This window comes from Petaurus breviceps, unplaced genomic scaffold (assembly GCF_028583685.1).
Source record: "Petaurus breviceps papuanus isolate PSGF00001 unplaced genomic scaffold, PetGlider_PUasm1.0 90352, whole genome shotgun sequence".
NCBI lineage: Eukaryota > Metazoa > Chordata > Mammalia > Diprotodontia > Petauridae > Petaurus > Petaurus breviceps.
In genome coordinates, this window is record NW_027187228.1 from 177,992 (window position 1) to 194,633 (window position 16,642).

Genomic DNA, 16,642 nt, shown 5'->3' on the forward strand with positions numbered 1-16,642 from the left:
CCTATTATTTTTCTGTCCTGTGGATAGAGTTCCCCTTCACCCTCTCCCAGACAAAAGGTCAGAGTGTCAGAACTGGGTTCTAGGACCTCAAGTTATGTATGCCAATTCAGATATATATGTATATTTGAATATGTGTAAATATATGTATGTATTTATATATTGTGTATACATATGCACACACATACTTAGGACCTACTCTGTACAAGGCATTGTGTCAGAGACACTAGGAATACACAGATGAATAGGTTTGTTTACAATCTAATAAGGGAATAATTCTACCTTTTAGCTCATGCCTTTCTTCCACAATGACCTGCTGCCATCCCCAGATCTCTAGAGCTTGCATTATTTAAAAAAAAAAGCCAATGCATTAGGGAAACAATAACTAATTTAGTCAAAGAGTCACTAGGGTGGGTTCTAGTCACGATTCTGTTCTGTCCAGGGCACAGAGGTTGACTCTTTATGTCTGGCTGGGTGTCATCTCCTACTTTGGTGCCTTGATCCCTCCCTCCTTAGATTTCTTATAACACTTTACCTGGAACTTTCCTTTGTGTTATCATAGTTTCTCTTGTTTCATAGTTAGTTGGGCATGTCTTTCCCTGCGGTTATATTTTAAGTCCTTCATCAGCAGGTACTGTGTTTTAACTATTTTTGTATCACCAGCAACTAACAGTAGTGCTTTACATATGGTAGCTTAATAAATATTTGAGTTGAATTAAATTGACTGATCTGTCCTTGGCATCTACTTAATGAGCAACTAATGTTCCCTACTTCTTTTCACCCCCTAAAGTGTTTGAGGATGTCAATGAAAGACAAGAACTGAAGAAAAAGTAATGTGTGCTTATTTTAGAAAGGGACAAAAAAGCAAAACAAAACAGGAGAGAAGGGTTATCCTTCAACCCTTGGACAAGGGGCTGCAACCACAGAGCTAGAGACCTCCAGCCACTAATCCTTGTAACTACCTCTCTTTCAAGAACCAAACCTAGACTTTTATTGAGAATCAGGACTCTGGAGGGACAGACCATACATCCTAGGGGTTCAGCTTCTTTTCTCTGGGTTCCAGGACTGCCCATTCCCTGAAATCTTGGCCCAGGAGGCATCTAGCTAGTTGCTCTTAAAGAACCTGCTCTGGGCAAGAGAAATAGAGTTGGCTCTGAGATCTCTAGCCAAACAGCTTGGTGTAATAGATAGAATGTTGGGTTTGCAGCCTTAACACCTGTGTCTGAATCTGCCTCTGCCACTTACCATAACCTGTAACCTCAGGTAATTCATACTGCCTTTGTGGACCTTAGTCTCCTCATCTATAAGGTGATAAGGTCTTCCAACTCTAAATCCTGTGATCTCTTCTGTTCTCTCTTCTGGGCTAACCTATTAAAACCTAGTGTCCATGCAGATACCTTATCTTTTTTCGATGTTTAAAACATGCCGGGGTCTGAAATAACAAACAACTCAGATGTACAATTCAGGGTCCTGTGCCCTTAACCCATTGATAATTCTGGTAGTGAGATTTTAAACAAATCAGGACCCTAACTTGCGTCCAGAACAAATCCTCCTTATGGGTCCTCCTCTTGCTTCCTCTTAATTCTTTTCTCTACCAAGGGACACTCATTTGGTTATGCTGGATTTGGCATAGGCCAGCACTTATGAGGTGAGCAAGTCAACAAACATTTGTTAATGTTGAGGACACTATGCTAGGCACTGAAGGAGATGAGAGATAAGACATTATCTCTGACCTCAGAGAGCTTACTCTCTAGCTTAGCACATTGACACATAGTAATGCTTTTAAAATGTTTTATTCCCCTGCCTAGCATAAATATGTAGCTATCATTTATATAGAACTTTAAAGGTTAGAAAGCATTTTTACAAATATTTGTCTCATTTTATCCTCACAGTGACCCTGGGAGTTGCATGATTTTATATCCCTATTTTAGAGATAAGGAAATCTAATGCAAAATTAAGTAATTTGCCCAGGGTCTCACAACCATTAAGTATCTAAGTTTGGATTTGAACTCAGGACTCCCCCCCCCAAAAAAAATATGTATTTATTTTTAGTTTTCAATATTCACTTCCATGAGATTTTTAGTTTTAAGTTTTCTCTTCCTCCCTCTCCTCCCCCTTCTCCAAGATGGTGTGCAATCTGATATAGGCACTACTTATACATTCATATTAAACATATTTTCACATTAGTAATGATGTAAAGAAGAATTAGAACCAACAAGAGGAACCACAAGAAAGAAGAAACAAAAGAAAAGGAGAGCAAATAGTAGTCTTTTGGAGTTTCCTTAGATCCTTGCATTGCTGAGAAGAGCTAAGTCTATCAAAGTAATCATCTCACATCGTGGCTGTCACTGTGTACAGTGTTCTCCTGGTTCTGCTCATTTCACTCTGCATCAGTTCATTTAAGACTTTCCAGGTTTTCCTGAAATCTGCCTGCTCATCATTTCTTATAGCACAATAGTATTCTGTTACATTCATATACCACAACTTGTTCAGCCACTCCCCAGTTGATGGGCATCCCTTCAATTTCCAATTCTTGACCACCACAAGGAGAGCTGCTATAAATATTTTTGTACATGTGAGTTATTTTCCCATTTTTGTAATCTCTTTAGGATACAGCCCTAGAAGTGGTATTGCTGGGTTAAAGGGTATGCACAGTTTAATAGGCCATGAACTCAGAACTTCTTGACTCCAGTCATCTTGCTTCCTAATAGGAAAGTTATGATAACTTCAAGGCAAAATGGAACATTAGTACATTGAAGGAATGAGGCACAGTCCTGGATAAGGAGCACAACACAGTGCCGGATGAGGTCAGAAGAGGAGGGAAGAAAGCCTTTTCTGACTGGAGATCAGGAAAGGCTTCATGGAGGAGGCAGCATGTAAGCTAGGTCTCAAAAGCTGAGAAGGATTTCGACAGGAGTTGGGGGAAGGGCGGCATTCTAGGCTCCAGGTGTGACATCAGCCAAAGCGCCAGGCAGGACCATGCACATGTAGGAGGAACAGCAAGTAGTCACTTTGGCCGAAGCATGATTTGAGGAGCTAAGTGAAATAAGGCTGAAAAGATAGTATGGAGAACTTTGATTCTTAGTCTAAAGAGTCTGGAGTTTATTTGGGGGAGGGAAAGGAAAGGAATAAAAGTATTTATATAGTGCCCACCATGTGCTAGACACACTGCTAAGCACTTTACAAACATTATCTCCTATGATCCATATTATCATCACAACAACCCATTGAGGGTGGTGCTATTGCTATTCCCATTTTACAATCTAGGAAACTGAGGCAAATAAGTGACTGTGATGTTTTGTTTTTGGGTTTTTTTTTGCCTTTTTTTTGGAGGGCAACTGGGGTTAAGTGACTTGCCCAAGGTCACACAGCTAGTTTTTTTGTGTTAAGTGTCTGAGGTCAGATTGGAACTCAGGTCCTCCTGACCCCAGGGCTGGTGCTCTATTCACTGCTCCACCTAGCCACACCAAGTGACTGTAATGTTAATGGGAGTTGAAGATCTTCCCCACCATCAATAGGCCTCATTTGGGGCCTGCTGTTAAGGGAAGCTTGATTAAGGGAGGCTTGTTTTGTACAAAGACCCACACCTTTTACTAATTTCTAATTAGGTACTGGGTAATAAGGGTTATGATGTCTTCTGGCTCTGAAAATTCTATGTATATATAGACTTCTGAGGTTAACATTTTGCTTTGGGGCTCACTCATTGGAAGAATGTTCCTGTGATTTGCCAGATGAGACTCTGGGTAGTCGTTAAGGAGCCCCCTTCTCCCCATCCCCCAGCTTTGAATACCCAGATGCAGGTGCTTCTCTCTCTGGTAACAATGTATGTATTGATAGGGTCAGACAATTGGATCTGTTGACCTGTACTAATTTCTCAGACTGTTAGAAGTCTGTTGATCCATGCTATTTTCTCTGTTTGTAATTTCTGCTTATAACTTTTGTTTGTATTTTCTCTGAAGTTCAGGGTACTGACTTTTCCCCTAAACTAAGTGAATTATATATAGGTTTAATTAAAGTAAGATTGTTGACCCCTTTAAAGTTGCTTTCCTTTAGAAAAGCAGATCAAAGAACTTGTGCTAACAGCCATTCTGGGTATACCAGTGTGGTTGTTGTTAGAGTGACTTGTCCAGGGTTATACATCTAGTAAGTATTTGAGGCTGAACTTTAATGCAACTCTCCCTGACTCCAAGCCCAGCATTTTACCCATTGGTACTAGGGAGCCATTGTAGGATACTAAGTACCGGTATGATACAGTTGGATCTGAGCATGGGAAAGAGTGAAGTGGCATCAATGTGAAGTATGGATTTGATGAACTAGGAGTGAGTCTGAAGGGAGTAAGAGCAGCGCACCAGTTCCCAAAATGATTTCTTATATATTGTAAAGGAGGGTTTAGGAGCAGAGATCAGCCCCGGGCAGGATCAGAAGATATGTTCCCCATCACTGTTGTTCACTTCCTATGTGGAGCCCTAAAAGGTCTGAGAAGAGATCCTAGAGATTGGATATCACTGGCATGGTATCATTCTTAATATTACTTTCTTGATATTACTTTGCAAATGTGCTTCCCCAAATATATCTTGCTCAGAAGGCTGCTTTCCCATGAGGGACTCAAGGAAAGAATCTTCTGAACAGGGTGTTTAAGAAACTAGAAAACATTGAGTTAGGAAGACAATGGCACCACCTTTTCTGTCAATCTTTAAGAACCTTCAGGACGTGCCCTGCTGTTGCCCCTGGCCCCAGGTTGGGGAATCTGTGGCCCAGAGGCCACATTCGGCTCTCTAGGTCCTCAGGTGCAGCCTTTTGACTGAATCCAAACTTCACAGAACAAATCTCCTTAATAAAAGGATTTGTTCGGTGAAACTTGGATTCAGTCAACAAGCCACACCCAAGGATCTAGAAGGTCACAGGTTTCCCCCCCCCTGCCCTTGCCCCTCTAATTTATTTAGGTTGGGAGAGGAAAGGTTCGCCTTGGTGGCTGTAATGAGAAATAAAGAAAATTCTCAGGAAGTTTGATATCCAGGTGTCAGACCTAAGGTGAGGGGCAAGAGAAGTTGGAAGGATTCTCTCTGTATGATCTTCCTGCTTCCCAGGCAGCCAAACAACACTTGTGTTCCATTCCTTCTCTGGAAGTCTGAGACGCTGCGAGCAGGACAGTTTCCATGCATCACGCTAGGAAAAAATGCTCACGATGCCAGACCTCTAAGGCAGAATTTCCATGAACTCAAGCCACAGTGCTTTCCACAAGTCTGGTTTCTCTCATGGGGTTGTCCTGCTTCAGGACAAACCTTAGAGTGTCTCCACTTTGTACGTCTGGTGTCTATGTATATTCAAAGGTGGAAGAGGTAAATTTGGATGTGTAGCCTGATGTAAATAAATAAAGCATGAGACCTGGATTCAAATCTTGCTTCAGAAACCTACTAGCTGTGTGACCCCAGGCAAGTCATTTAACCTCTGTTTGCCTTGGTTTCCTCATCTCTAAAATGAATAAACTGGTGATTTCAAAGGTCCCTTCTAGCTCTAAAACTATGATCCTGTGCTTTGTAGAGAAGAGGAAAAGATTAGGGTCAGCCCAACCTTTGACAGCAGGAAGTCATAGAACATTAATTATTCGGATTGGTAGATTTCAGAATATGGCCCATTTCTGACTCCCCACTGATATGGGTAAAAAAAAAAAAAGCAGGGAGGCAGTCAACATGAGGACATTGGAGAGATGGCAGACAAAGGGAGCTGCAGTTCTCTCCCAACATAATCCCCTTCACTTCAGAGAATCAGAATCTGAGACCCAGAAAGGACAGGAAGGCCTCTAGTCCAATCCTGATTGAGGTGCTGAGATGCCCTTATACAACATTCTCAGAAAGTGGTCATTCACCCCCACCCCCCACTTGAAATCTTCAAGTGACAGAGAACCCAACCCCTTTCCAAGGCAGCTTCTTCTACTTTTAGAGAGGTCTAATCGCTAGAATATTTTCCCTTACATGGACACAAAGTCTGCCTCTTTGCCACTTCTCCTCGTTGTTACAAAATCTGCCTTTCTGTGGCCAAGCAAAAGGAGTCTAAACCTTTTTTTTTTGCACAGGACAATCCAAACACTTGAAGACAGCTATTATGTACCTGCTGAGTCTTCTGTCCTTCAGGTTAAACATCTCCAATTCCTTCTGCTTATTCTCCTATGGCTCACTCTCAAAGCCTGGCCTGACTCAAAGGACCCACCTCCCATATTCCCTTGGAGAGGACCCTAACTAAGATCACTCTGGCCTTTGTGGCTGCTCTGTCTCACTATGACTCACATGAAGTTTACAGTCCCCTAAAACTCCCCCATCTCTTCCCCATGGATGTTATTGTCTAGCCAATTTACAATGCATTTTGTAGGATTTTACATTTATCTCTATTATCCCTTTACCCTATCACTTGACCCCAGTGATGCTAATGGTCCCAAAACAATGGCCCTAAACTCTCAACTGGCTTCCTGATCTCTAGTTCCTGAGCCCTGGAGGGGCAGGGAGGTAGATTTCGGCTCTCTGCCCACACAGCACAGTGGGGAATAAGTTGTACTCTTAAGAAACCACACAACGGAAGCTCGGGGTGGGGTAGGGGTTAGGGGAGGGTGCTGGGCCTGTGCCAAGTTTCCTTTTCCCAGCTGAGCAGCACATGTGTTTACCTCAGCCACAGTGATATTTAAAGTTTAAACCCTGTGGGTTCTAGGCAGGAACTGAGGTAACCTGTCATAGGGCAGGGCTTTGGATAAAACCCCAGGAAATTAGAAATGGGTATTATCTGCATTAAATGGGAATGGTGCCTAATAACCTGTGCAAGGTCTTGGACTTCCTCTTCATCCTTCTTTTATGCCCTTCTATCCAGCCTTCCTGCTGGATTCCTCACCACATCTTTAGCTCACTGATACCCCAAGCTTCCCAGTCTTTGAGGTATGTGAAAAATAGGCAAACACATCTAACGAAACAATCAAATTCCCAGAAGTAACATCCCCTATTGACTAGAGAGAGGGGTAGAGCCTCATATGAAGCTAGGAAGTGTCTGAGGTTAGATTTGAACACAGCTCTTTTTGACTCCAGGGCTAGCACTCTAGCCCTTGTACCACCTAGCGGCCTCAAGGGAAGGCTGAGAAGTGTTTCAAAGACTGTTAAAAAAAAGTAAAATGCAGTGCTAAGATGGTACAGTGGATAGAGCCCTTGAGTAAGGAGGACCCGAGTTCAAATGCAGCTTCAGACACTTCCTAGTTGTGTGACCCTGGGCAAGTCACTTAACCCTGATTGCCTCCCCAAAACAAAACACAAACACAAACAAAAAAAAATATGCAATGCTAAGGCAGGACTACATATACATAGTTCTTGATCATATAAGGACAGAACAAAGGAAAATGGGCCACAGCAGGGACAACTGATGTTAGACAGAAGGAAAAACTTTCTAACTTGAAATACATAACCTATAACATTCCTAAGTGTCCCTAGGAGTCAGATTAAAATATAACTGGAAAGTATTTAAATAAAACAAATAAAAATATAATAAAACATAGATCACGTTAAGATGTGATATTCTAAGTCAATGTGCACCTGCAGGCATCCTTATGTAAGGTTTAGTGTTCTATTCTATTTGAGTTTGACATCACTGCTTTACTAGTTGAAGGAATTGATTATGTTATTCATGAAGAAGAAAAAACTTAGGAGTAACAAGGACCTCAACTGTAGTCAGCAGAAGCATAATGGCTCCCACTTCTAGAGTACTTATAACTTTAGAAGCCAAGAAGATCTGGGTTTAAATACGGCATCTTGCACATATTGTCCATGTGACCCTGGACAAGTCACTTAACCTCTCAGTTCTCTAGGCAACTCTATCAAACTGTATGTTTCAGAGATGGTACTGACCTGTTTTGGTAGAGTAAGTTTCCTTATCTGAAATCATAGGACCAGGCCTTAACCAATTCTAGTTTACAAAGTACTTTCTTCATAATACCACTGTGAAGTTAGTAATATTATTCCCATTCTCATGATGAGAGAAATGGGCCTCAGAGAAGTTGTGACTTACCCAAAGCAATATAATGGTAGAGCACAGATTCCAATGGGACAAGTTGCAATCAGGTTTATTCTCTGTTGTTCCAGAGGACAGGACTAAGAGATTCGAGTAGAGATGTAAGAGTTCAAATTTTGGCTCTACATATGGAAAGCTGTTCCAGTATAAGTTATCAACAATGGAATGAGCTACATCCTCAAAGAAGTTACCTTGTTATTGTGTGCATTGAAAAATCGTGAATGGCCACTTATCAAAGTTAAGGGGCAGCTTGATGGTTCAGTGCATAGAGTACTGGGTCTGGCGTCAGGAAGAACCAAGTTCAAATCTGGCCTCAGAAACTTATTAGCTGTGTGACCCTGGGCAAGTCACTTAACCCTGTTTAACTCAGTTTCCTCATCCATAAAATGAGCTGGAGAAGGAAATGACAAACCACTGCAGTATCTTTGCCAAGAAAACATCAAAAGGGATCACAAAGAGTCAGAAATGACTAAAACAGAACAAACCTTGGTAAAGTAATTTCCCCTCTCTGGGAATAAGTTTGCACTTCTTTAAAATGATGGGGTTGAATTAAGTTCCTAAGGTGCTATTGCTGGGAAGGGAGGAAACAGGGGAGATGGAAAGAGGGTTTGGACGGAAGAGCTAGGGAAGGGATGAGGAGAACTGGGAAGTACCGCCTTCAGCCACTAGGTGGGGGTGTTGGGCAGCATTCAGCCCAAGAGTCTCTCCAGATGGGGAAATGTCAGCGCCATGAATGCCCAGTCTTTTGGACCTCCAGCAATCCAGCTTCACTTCTCTTGAGCTGTGATGTCGTTACTCAGGGCTTCTCTCCCACTTGCTAATGACTCCCTCTGGCTTTCCAGACAACAGACCCTAATTCGGGCCCCAAAACATCAGTCCTCTGGTGTCTGCAGGCTGAGTCTCCTCAAAGGCTGTTTGGCTGGAAACATCCAATCCCCTTTCAAGGCCCCCATCATCTCCCCCCACCTCCCCTTACACATACACACTCCAGCTTCTGTTCCTGGCGTGTTTTGAGCTTGGGGGGGCGGGGGGCGGGAGAGGGGAGAGAGCGGGGGAGGCAGGAGTGGCTCAGACGGAGACAGAATCCTTTTTCCAGGGCAGAGAGCAAGACTTTGCTAACCAGTCTTCCCAGCAGCTCATTGGGAAGCATCACAGACCCTCCTTAGAACCAGGACTCACAAAGCAGGGCAGAGAGCCTGGCCAAACTGACTCCCACGCTAAGGAGGCCATTGCCTAAATAAATCCAAAAATCCTTCAACCCTCCAATGTCCAAGCCAGAAGGGACCTTAGAGACCATTTTAGACCAGGCCTTTCATTTTGCAGAGGGAGGCCCAGAAAGGGGAAAAATTTGCCCAAGGGCACACAGCCAACCAGTGGCAGAGCCTGCACTAAAGCAAATAACAAACATTTATTAAGCACCTACTATGTAGAAAGCATATGCTGAGCCTGGGGGATAGGTTTAGATAAAACAAGATCCCTGCTCTCATGGACCAGAACTGGAGTCTAAGAGAAGACAAGGCATACAAGCATAGCTAACTATAATATGCAGGGGGCAGTGGGGGAAGGTGCATAGCAGCACGTGAATAGGTAGAACACCGAATCTGGAGTGAGGAAGTTGTTCTGTCATTTCACTTATGATGGAGTCAGGAAGACTCCTCATCCTGAGTGCAAATCTAGCCTCAGACACTTAACAGCTGTGTGACCCTGGGCAAGTCACTTCACCCTGTTTGCTTCAGTTTCCTCATCTGTAAAATGAACTGGAAGAGGAAATGGCAAACCTTTCTGGTATCTTTGCCAAAATGAAACATAACAAAAAAAAAACCCAAATGGGGTCGCAAGTCAGATGTTGCCTCAGTTACTTCCTACCTGTGTGACCTTGGAAAATCACTTAACTTCTGCCTGCCTTGATTTTTTGAAAGGGTTGGACTCAAAGGCCTCTAAGCCCTTTCCAGTTCAACATCTATGGTACTAGGAGGCTTAGACCTTTGATTTCATTGGTGTAGGGAAATCCCGGTGAAGAAATTTCTACAAACAATTCAGCCTTCGATTGCCCTGCAATTTATGGGCTTAGAGAGTTGCTTGGAGACTTTGAGGGGTTCAGGGACTTGAACTCACCAGTGTTGGATAAATGAATTAGAAAGTTGCAAAACAAATGCTAATCATGATCATCAGGGGAAGGCTTCCCAGGGGAGTTTTCTTGGCTCCTATTTCAATCTCTTTAGAGCTGGCCATGGAACTCAAGTTTTCTAAGAGTTTAGTGTTTTGGGTTCTTTTTTTTTTTTTCCTATTTTGCCCACATTGTGGTGTGATGGAGATCTGCTAAATTCCTTCTCCAGTGCCTCATTATGGTGTGGAGGTGACCCTGAAATTCTCTAATGCTATGCCAATAGAGTGAAAACTGGAAAAGATTTGGAGGGCCCAGTGGCTGATTGCATATCTGTCATCTGAATATCAACCTGGCTTTTTCAGTTGTTTTTCAGTCATGTCCTTCTCTTCATGACCTCATTTGAGTTTTTTGTTGTTTTGTTTTGTTCGGCAGCAGTAGTGGAATAGTTTGCCATTTCTTTCTCCGGCTCGTTTTATGGGTAAGGAAACTGAAGCAAACAGGGTGAAGTGACTTGCCCAGGGTCACATGGCTTGGATGTGTCTGAGGCCAGATTTGAATTCAGGAAGATGAGTCTCCCTGACTGCAGACCCAGCCCTCTGCACCACCTAGCTGCCCCCAACCTAGCTAGACCACCAGAACAATTCATGAAGAACTTACAGTTAAGTCAGTGAGGGATTTTGATGGGCTTTTGTCAGTGAGGGATTTTGATGGGCTTTTGGCCAAGTCTACCGATGAATCACCAGTCTTGACACCCTCTGTCCACCTTCCATGGCTGTGGGTGCTAGCTTCAACCCATCACTACCTTGTCATCCTGAGCAATTAAGGTTCTCACATAAAGTGTCATAGGGAGGTTCACCCAATGTATCGGAGGCTTTCTTTTAGGGTCTTTTAACACTATTGGAATCAAATGAGATAATATTTGTAAGCCTGGCACATAGTAGGCATTTAACAAATGCTTGTTCCCTTCCTCTTACATACATACCATCTGGTATAAGTTGTCATTATCCTTCACTTTGGTCACATTACTGAACCAGCTTCTTTTGTCCCCAGCAGCCCAGTGAAGTAACAATAATGATGATAATTGTGAAGGGACCCAGAGCTGTGATTTTATTGAGGATACCTGGAGTAGAAACTCCTTCTGCTTCTTAGCAATAAGCCTATAACTTAGAGTCTTAGGACTAGAGTTCATAATCTTTTTTTGTGTAATGGAGAAGTTAAATGATTTGCTCATGGTTATGGAGCTGGTAAGCCTCAGGGGCATGACTTGAACCCAAATCTTCCTGACTCTAAATTAGACTTCTTCATCTGGGGTCCATGAATTTATTTTTTTAAAATACTTTCACAGGGCAACTAGGTGGTACAGTGAATAGAGCAGCTGCCCTGGAGTCAGGAGGATCTGAGTTCAAATCTGACCTCAGACACTTGAACCTTACTAGCTGTGTGACCTTGGGCAAGTCACTTAACCCCAATTGCATTGCCTTCCTCCCTCAAAAAAATTTTTTTAAAAAATACTGTTATAACTGTATTTCAAGAAAATTTATTTCTTTTGTAATCCTATATGCTTATTTTATCCATTTAAGTTAAGGTAACAAGCATTTATTAAACCAGATACTATGCTACGTGCTTAAGATACAAAGAGAGACAAAAGCAATCCCTGCCTCCAAGGAGCCCAAAGTCTCATGGGAGAGAAAACATGCAAATGGGCTTCTGCAGTGTGGACTGAGGGCATCAGAGAGGGAGCTAGCATGAAAGTGCACCCGGAGGGGCTTCTTGGAGAGGGTGGGATTTGAGCAGATTCTTGAAGAAAGCCAGGGAAGCCAGGAGGTAGTGATGAGGAGAAAGGGAATTCCTGGCACGGGGTGCAGCCAGTATAGTCAAGAGATAGAGTTGTGATATGGGAAGAAAAACGGGAACGACACCAGCACTAAAGGAGAGGAAAGTGTAAGAAGAATGGAAAGGGGACAGCTAGATGGCATAGTAGATAGAGCGCCCACCCTGGAATCAGGAGATCCTGAGCTCAAGTTCTGCCTCAGACACTTACTAGCTACATGACCCTGGGTGAGTCACCTAACCTCAATTGCCTTAATTTTTCAAAAAATGGAAAGGTAGGGAAGGGCCACATTATGAAGAGCTTTAAATTCAAACAGGACTTTCTCATTCTATCCTGGAAATAAAGGAAACCCATTGGAGTTTATTGAATGGTGAGGGGAGATGATAATGTCCAGAGCTGAGATTTGGGAGGGACCTTTGGCAGCTGAGGGGAGGATGGACTGAAGTAGGGAGACTTGAAGCAGGTAGACTTCACCAGCAGGTTATTGCAGTAGTCCAGGTGTGAGGTGATGAAGGTCTGCACCAGGGTGGTGGCAGTGACAGTGTCAGAGGAGTGAAGGGAGTGTATAGCACAGATGTTATGGTCTTGGAAAGGAATTAAGAGAGTTGAAAAACATTTAGGTTTCACCAAATTGCCAAAGACAACAACAAAAGAACCACCTCAAAAAATTTAAGAAGATAGTCTCTAAATCCAGTGTTCTATCCACTGGGCCACACTAGGCCTCCGTAAGGATACAAAAATATTCTTATATTGTATAGTGCTTTCATGGTTGTTGTTTTTTTCAAAAGTGCTTCATAAGATCACATTTGATCTTTTTTGGGGGAATACTAAAAGACTTGCACACTTCACTACCATTTCCCCTCTCTTCCAGACACCATTAAAATGCTGTCTATTTCCTGGAGGTGGGACAGGGCTTGAGGAAAGAAAAGATATTCTTCTCCTCTAGACCTCTTTCATTAATACCGATGATTAGATTGTCTAACTAATTGACCTTGGATTCTCTGGAAGTCCCAGGCAGCCTTGGAATCTAGAAGTCAGAGTAGTATAGTGGAAAACATACTAGATTGGTAAACTGGCCACCATCACTTCCCCTTCTCTGGGCCTCAGTTTCCTCATCTCTCAAATTAGGGGGCTAGACTAGAAGATCTCTTAAATACCCCTTAGCTCTAATGTTCTGTGTATCTAAGAAGCAGGTGAGCCTCGTTGGGGTCATGGAAGGTTAGAGGTTATGACCATCAGTCAGACAGTAAACATTTTTAGGGGCCTACTATGTTCCAGGCACTGTACTTTGTACTGAGGATACCATGAGAATCCCAGGTAACCTGAGGACAATTCAGTGTTGCCAGGTCAGGGAAGGCAGTTTCATAAGCCTTCCCCCAGAAAAGAAGACAGGATTTTTGGGCCTCACAGTTTTGCCTACTCAGTTTCTCCAGCTGCATATACCCATACTTTCTTTCCTTTCGAACCCTCTCTGTTTCCCTCTCTCTTCTCCTTCCCCTTCCGTGGTGGTGCTGGGTTCTGGGAAAGGAAACCAGCATATAGGGCGTGGAGGTCCAGGCATAAGACAGGTGCAGGGCAGGGGGAGGAGGAGGTAGGAATAGAAGCAAGTCAGAATCTTAAGGCTGTCGAAGGAAGGAAAATTTGAGAAGCATGGGAATATACTAGGAAAAAGCTTAGGAGTGTTTGTGGAAGGAAGCAGCCTGGGCTGGAGCCGGGCAGCTGGAGGAGGTCTCAGCTTGTCTAGCCCCTGGAATATCCATCATCCTGAGTTTGCACCTATGTGAGAACGGTGCTTGACATTTTTGGGTCAAGGGAGGCTCACGGAATCATAGGACATCTGATCCGTAAGGGAACCTTAGAGACCGTCTCATTTGGGGCCTCCCTTTTGCTGATGAGCCATCAGAGTTCCAAAGAAAGGCAAGTGTTTTGCCTCAGGTCAACCAGTAAATTAGAGAACTGTGAATTAGACCCGGAGCCCAAGCCCCTTCCAGGTATACCCCAGGCATGTATCTCTCCTTCAAAGCCTTGTGTTTCCCCTTTTATTTTTTTCCTTTTTTCCCATTTCCCTTAATTTTAACCTAATAATTTTTTCATTACCTTTTACCTAATAATTATTTTTACCTAAGAACTTTCTTAGTGTCTTTTTTCTTTTATTTCTAATAAATTTCTCCTCCCCAAAAGCATAGAAGGGCAGTCAGTTTAAGCATAGGATTTATTTTTCCTGCATTATGAGGGAATCTCTGGGTTGCAGATATACTATGTTTGAATGAGCAAAGGAAGACTAGATTGTCCAGAGGCTGGGTTTCTAGTCTTTGCCCTAAGACTAAGTTGCTGTGACCTTGTGCCCTCAGTTTTCTTATCTGTAAAATGAGCTGGGTGGATTAGATAATCTACAGACTCCCAACCCTAACATTCTAGGATTCTGGAGGTACAATTGTCCCATTACTTACTTAACTTGGCACAGGGATGGAGAACCTGCAACCTTGAGGCCAAAAGGCCGTACTTAAGGACCTAGAAGGCCACATGTGGCCTTAAGGCCACACAGGTTCCCCACCCCTGGCTTGGCACAACTTTAGAGTCTTAACCAGTCTTTCCCAGGCATTCTGCATTTCACACTCCTAGTCCTTCAGCGCCTGCTTTGCCCAGGGACTTTTAAGGTCGATGTCCTTTCCTGTTGGTTCATTCTGAACTGAAGCAGTTCTCTCTTAAAACTCCTTTGTTCCTAAAGTAGGGTCCTGTCCTCTATGGGCCTCAGGTTAACCCTTTCGTCTTAAAATCTAACTTTTCTTCACAGAAATCATGATACATTTGTCAGACTGATTGATTATTACCTTGGACTTCTGGGAAGGAGTCTTGGAAGCTAGAATTTTCAGTTTGATAGCATTACTACCTGGAACCCATCCACACAATGGTGGCAGTGAGAAGGCTGTGCTTAGAGTCAAAGAATCAAGATTTGAAGTCAACTCTCTACCTCTTATTACCTGTGTGTGACCTTGGGCAAGTCATTTAATCTTCTCTGGGTCTCAGTTTCCCCAGATGTAAAATGAAGTGTTGGAGATATCCTCTAAGGTCCCCTACTCTGGGCTTTGCTCAGTAACTTGAATCCCCTACTTCTGAATGCCTTTTTTTTCCCCAAAAAAGATCTTAATTTCTTCTCAAACCTTCTTTCTAGGGTCACAGGTTCACCAGGGGTAGAATACTACTACTACCACTAACAATAATTAATAATAATTTACTTTGTGCTTAATATTTATATCATATTTCTACAAAGAGATTTACAGATCTCATCTCACTTGATCTTGCCAACAATGCTGTGAGGTCAATGCTATTAAAGCCAACCTGGTATGGATAAGCATGCTAAGAATTCTCATTCACTTCCCACACACATCCTGCCCTGATGTTTTCTTCTTCCCTGAAGTGTTAGCATTTTCTAAACCCCATATTTACGTTTTATCACACCCACCTCAGTATATCTGTAATATTGTTATACAGTAGAGTTATACTGAGATTGCTCTGGGAGGCAGATTTGGGTCTCTCAAGCCTTAGAACAGTGATCCAGAGAATTCACCAGGGCATTCCAGCCCCCCTCCCCATCCCCCAGTGCTTTATTGCTGCAAAGGCATCCCCACCGCCTTCCAGCTGGAGGTGTTACAGCTGCTCTGCTATCACCTGTTCCTGTGTCTAACAGCCCTGGAGGGAGGTCACCCACATGGAAATCCCCTCGCTGCAGGTTAGGCCCATTTGCTCTCTGTGTCTTTTGTGAGGATGGTGAACCACTGGATACCCTGTAGAAGCTAAACTCCTGGAAGACAGGCCCTGTTTTTCATTTTTACCTTTGTAGTGAAGGCACCTAACCTAGCCTTGCATATACACCTACCATAAATGACTGTTGAATTAACCACTGGAGACATGGATTGTGGTATGTCTGAAGCTCCTCCCTACACATTTTTGTCATTTTCCAGCACACTTGGGGAAGGACATGGCAATATAGGTCCTGAGAACTATAGTCATTCTCAGTCCTCAGACTAAGATTTTAGAGTGACATCTGGACTAATGGAGAAGCATGTCTCTCACGTGGTGGGCTGTAATTGCATGAAGTTTTAGATGTACTCAAATGTTTATTTGTTTTGTTTAATTATTTATTTCATACAAGGGAAGTGTGTGTGTTGGGTTGAGAGTCATTGGGAAGCGACAGTAATATAAAAGCACCAATAAAGAGAAATCTCTTAAGTGTGGAGGGGAAGGGAGAAAGAAGGTAGCAAAAATAAAGAAGACCAAGGCTGTTTGATATACTGGAAACAGAAATGAATGGTCACCCCCTCCCCCACAGGGGTACATGTCATTCCCTATCCCACAGTATAAGTACTTTGAGGTCAGGAAGCATTTTCCACTTTTCTCTTTGTATCCCACTCCTGGCACATAGTAGGTACTTAGTAGCTGAGTGGCTACTGAGTGGCATTAGATAAGCTTGGGAATTGAGGCTCTGCCCCTTACTAATTGTTGGACTTGGGGTAAGTCAGTTCACATTTCTGAATCTCAGTTTCCCTGTCTGTAGCATAAAAATAGTCATGCCCATGGTTGCTACCTCTCACTGCCTCATTGTGAGGAATAAATGAGGTCAAGGACATAAAACCTTTGGTGAACCTTAAAATTCTATCAGAGGAACA

At 43.0% G+C, this 16,642-nt stretch overlaps 1 protein-coding gene across 2 annotated transcripts in view; it reads left to right on the top strand.

The window, feature by feature from the left end:
- CCND3 (cyclin D3) overlaps window positions 1-16,642 on the top strand; it is a 125,256-nt gene that overhangs the window by 569 nt on the left and 108,045 nt on the right. The gene's annotated exons all lie outside the window — the stretch shown is intronic.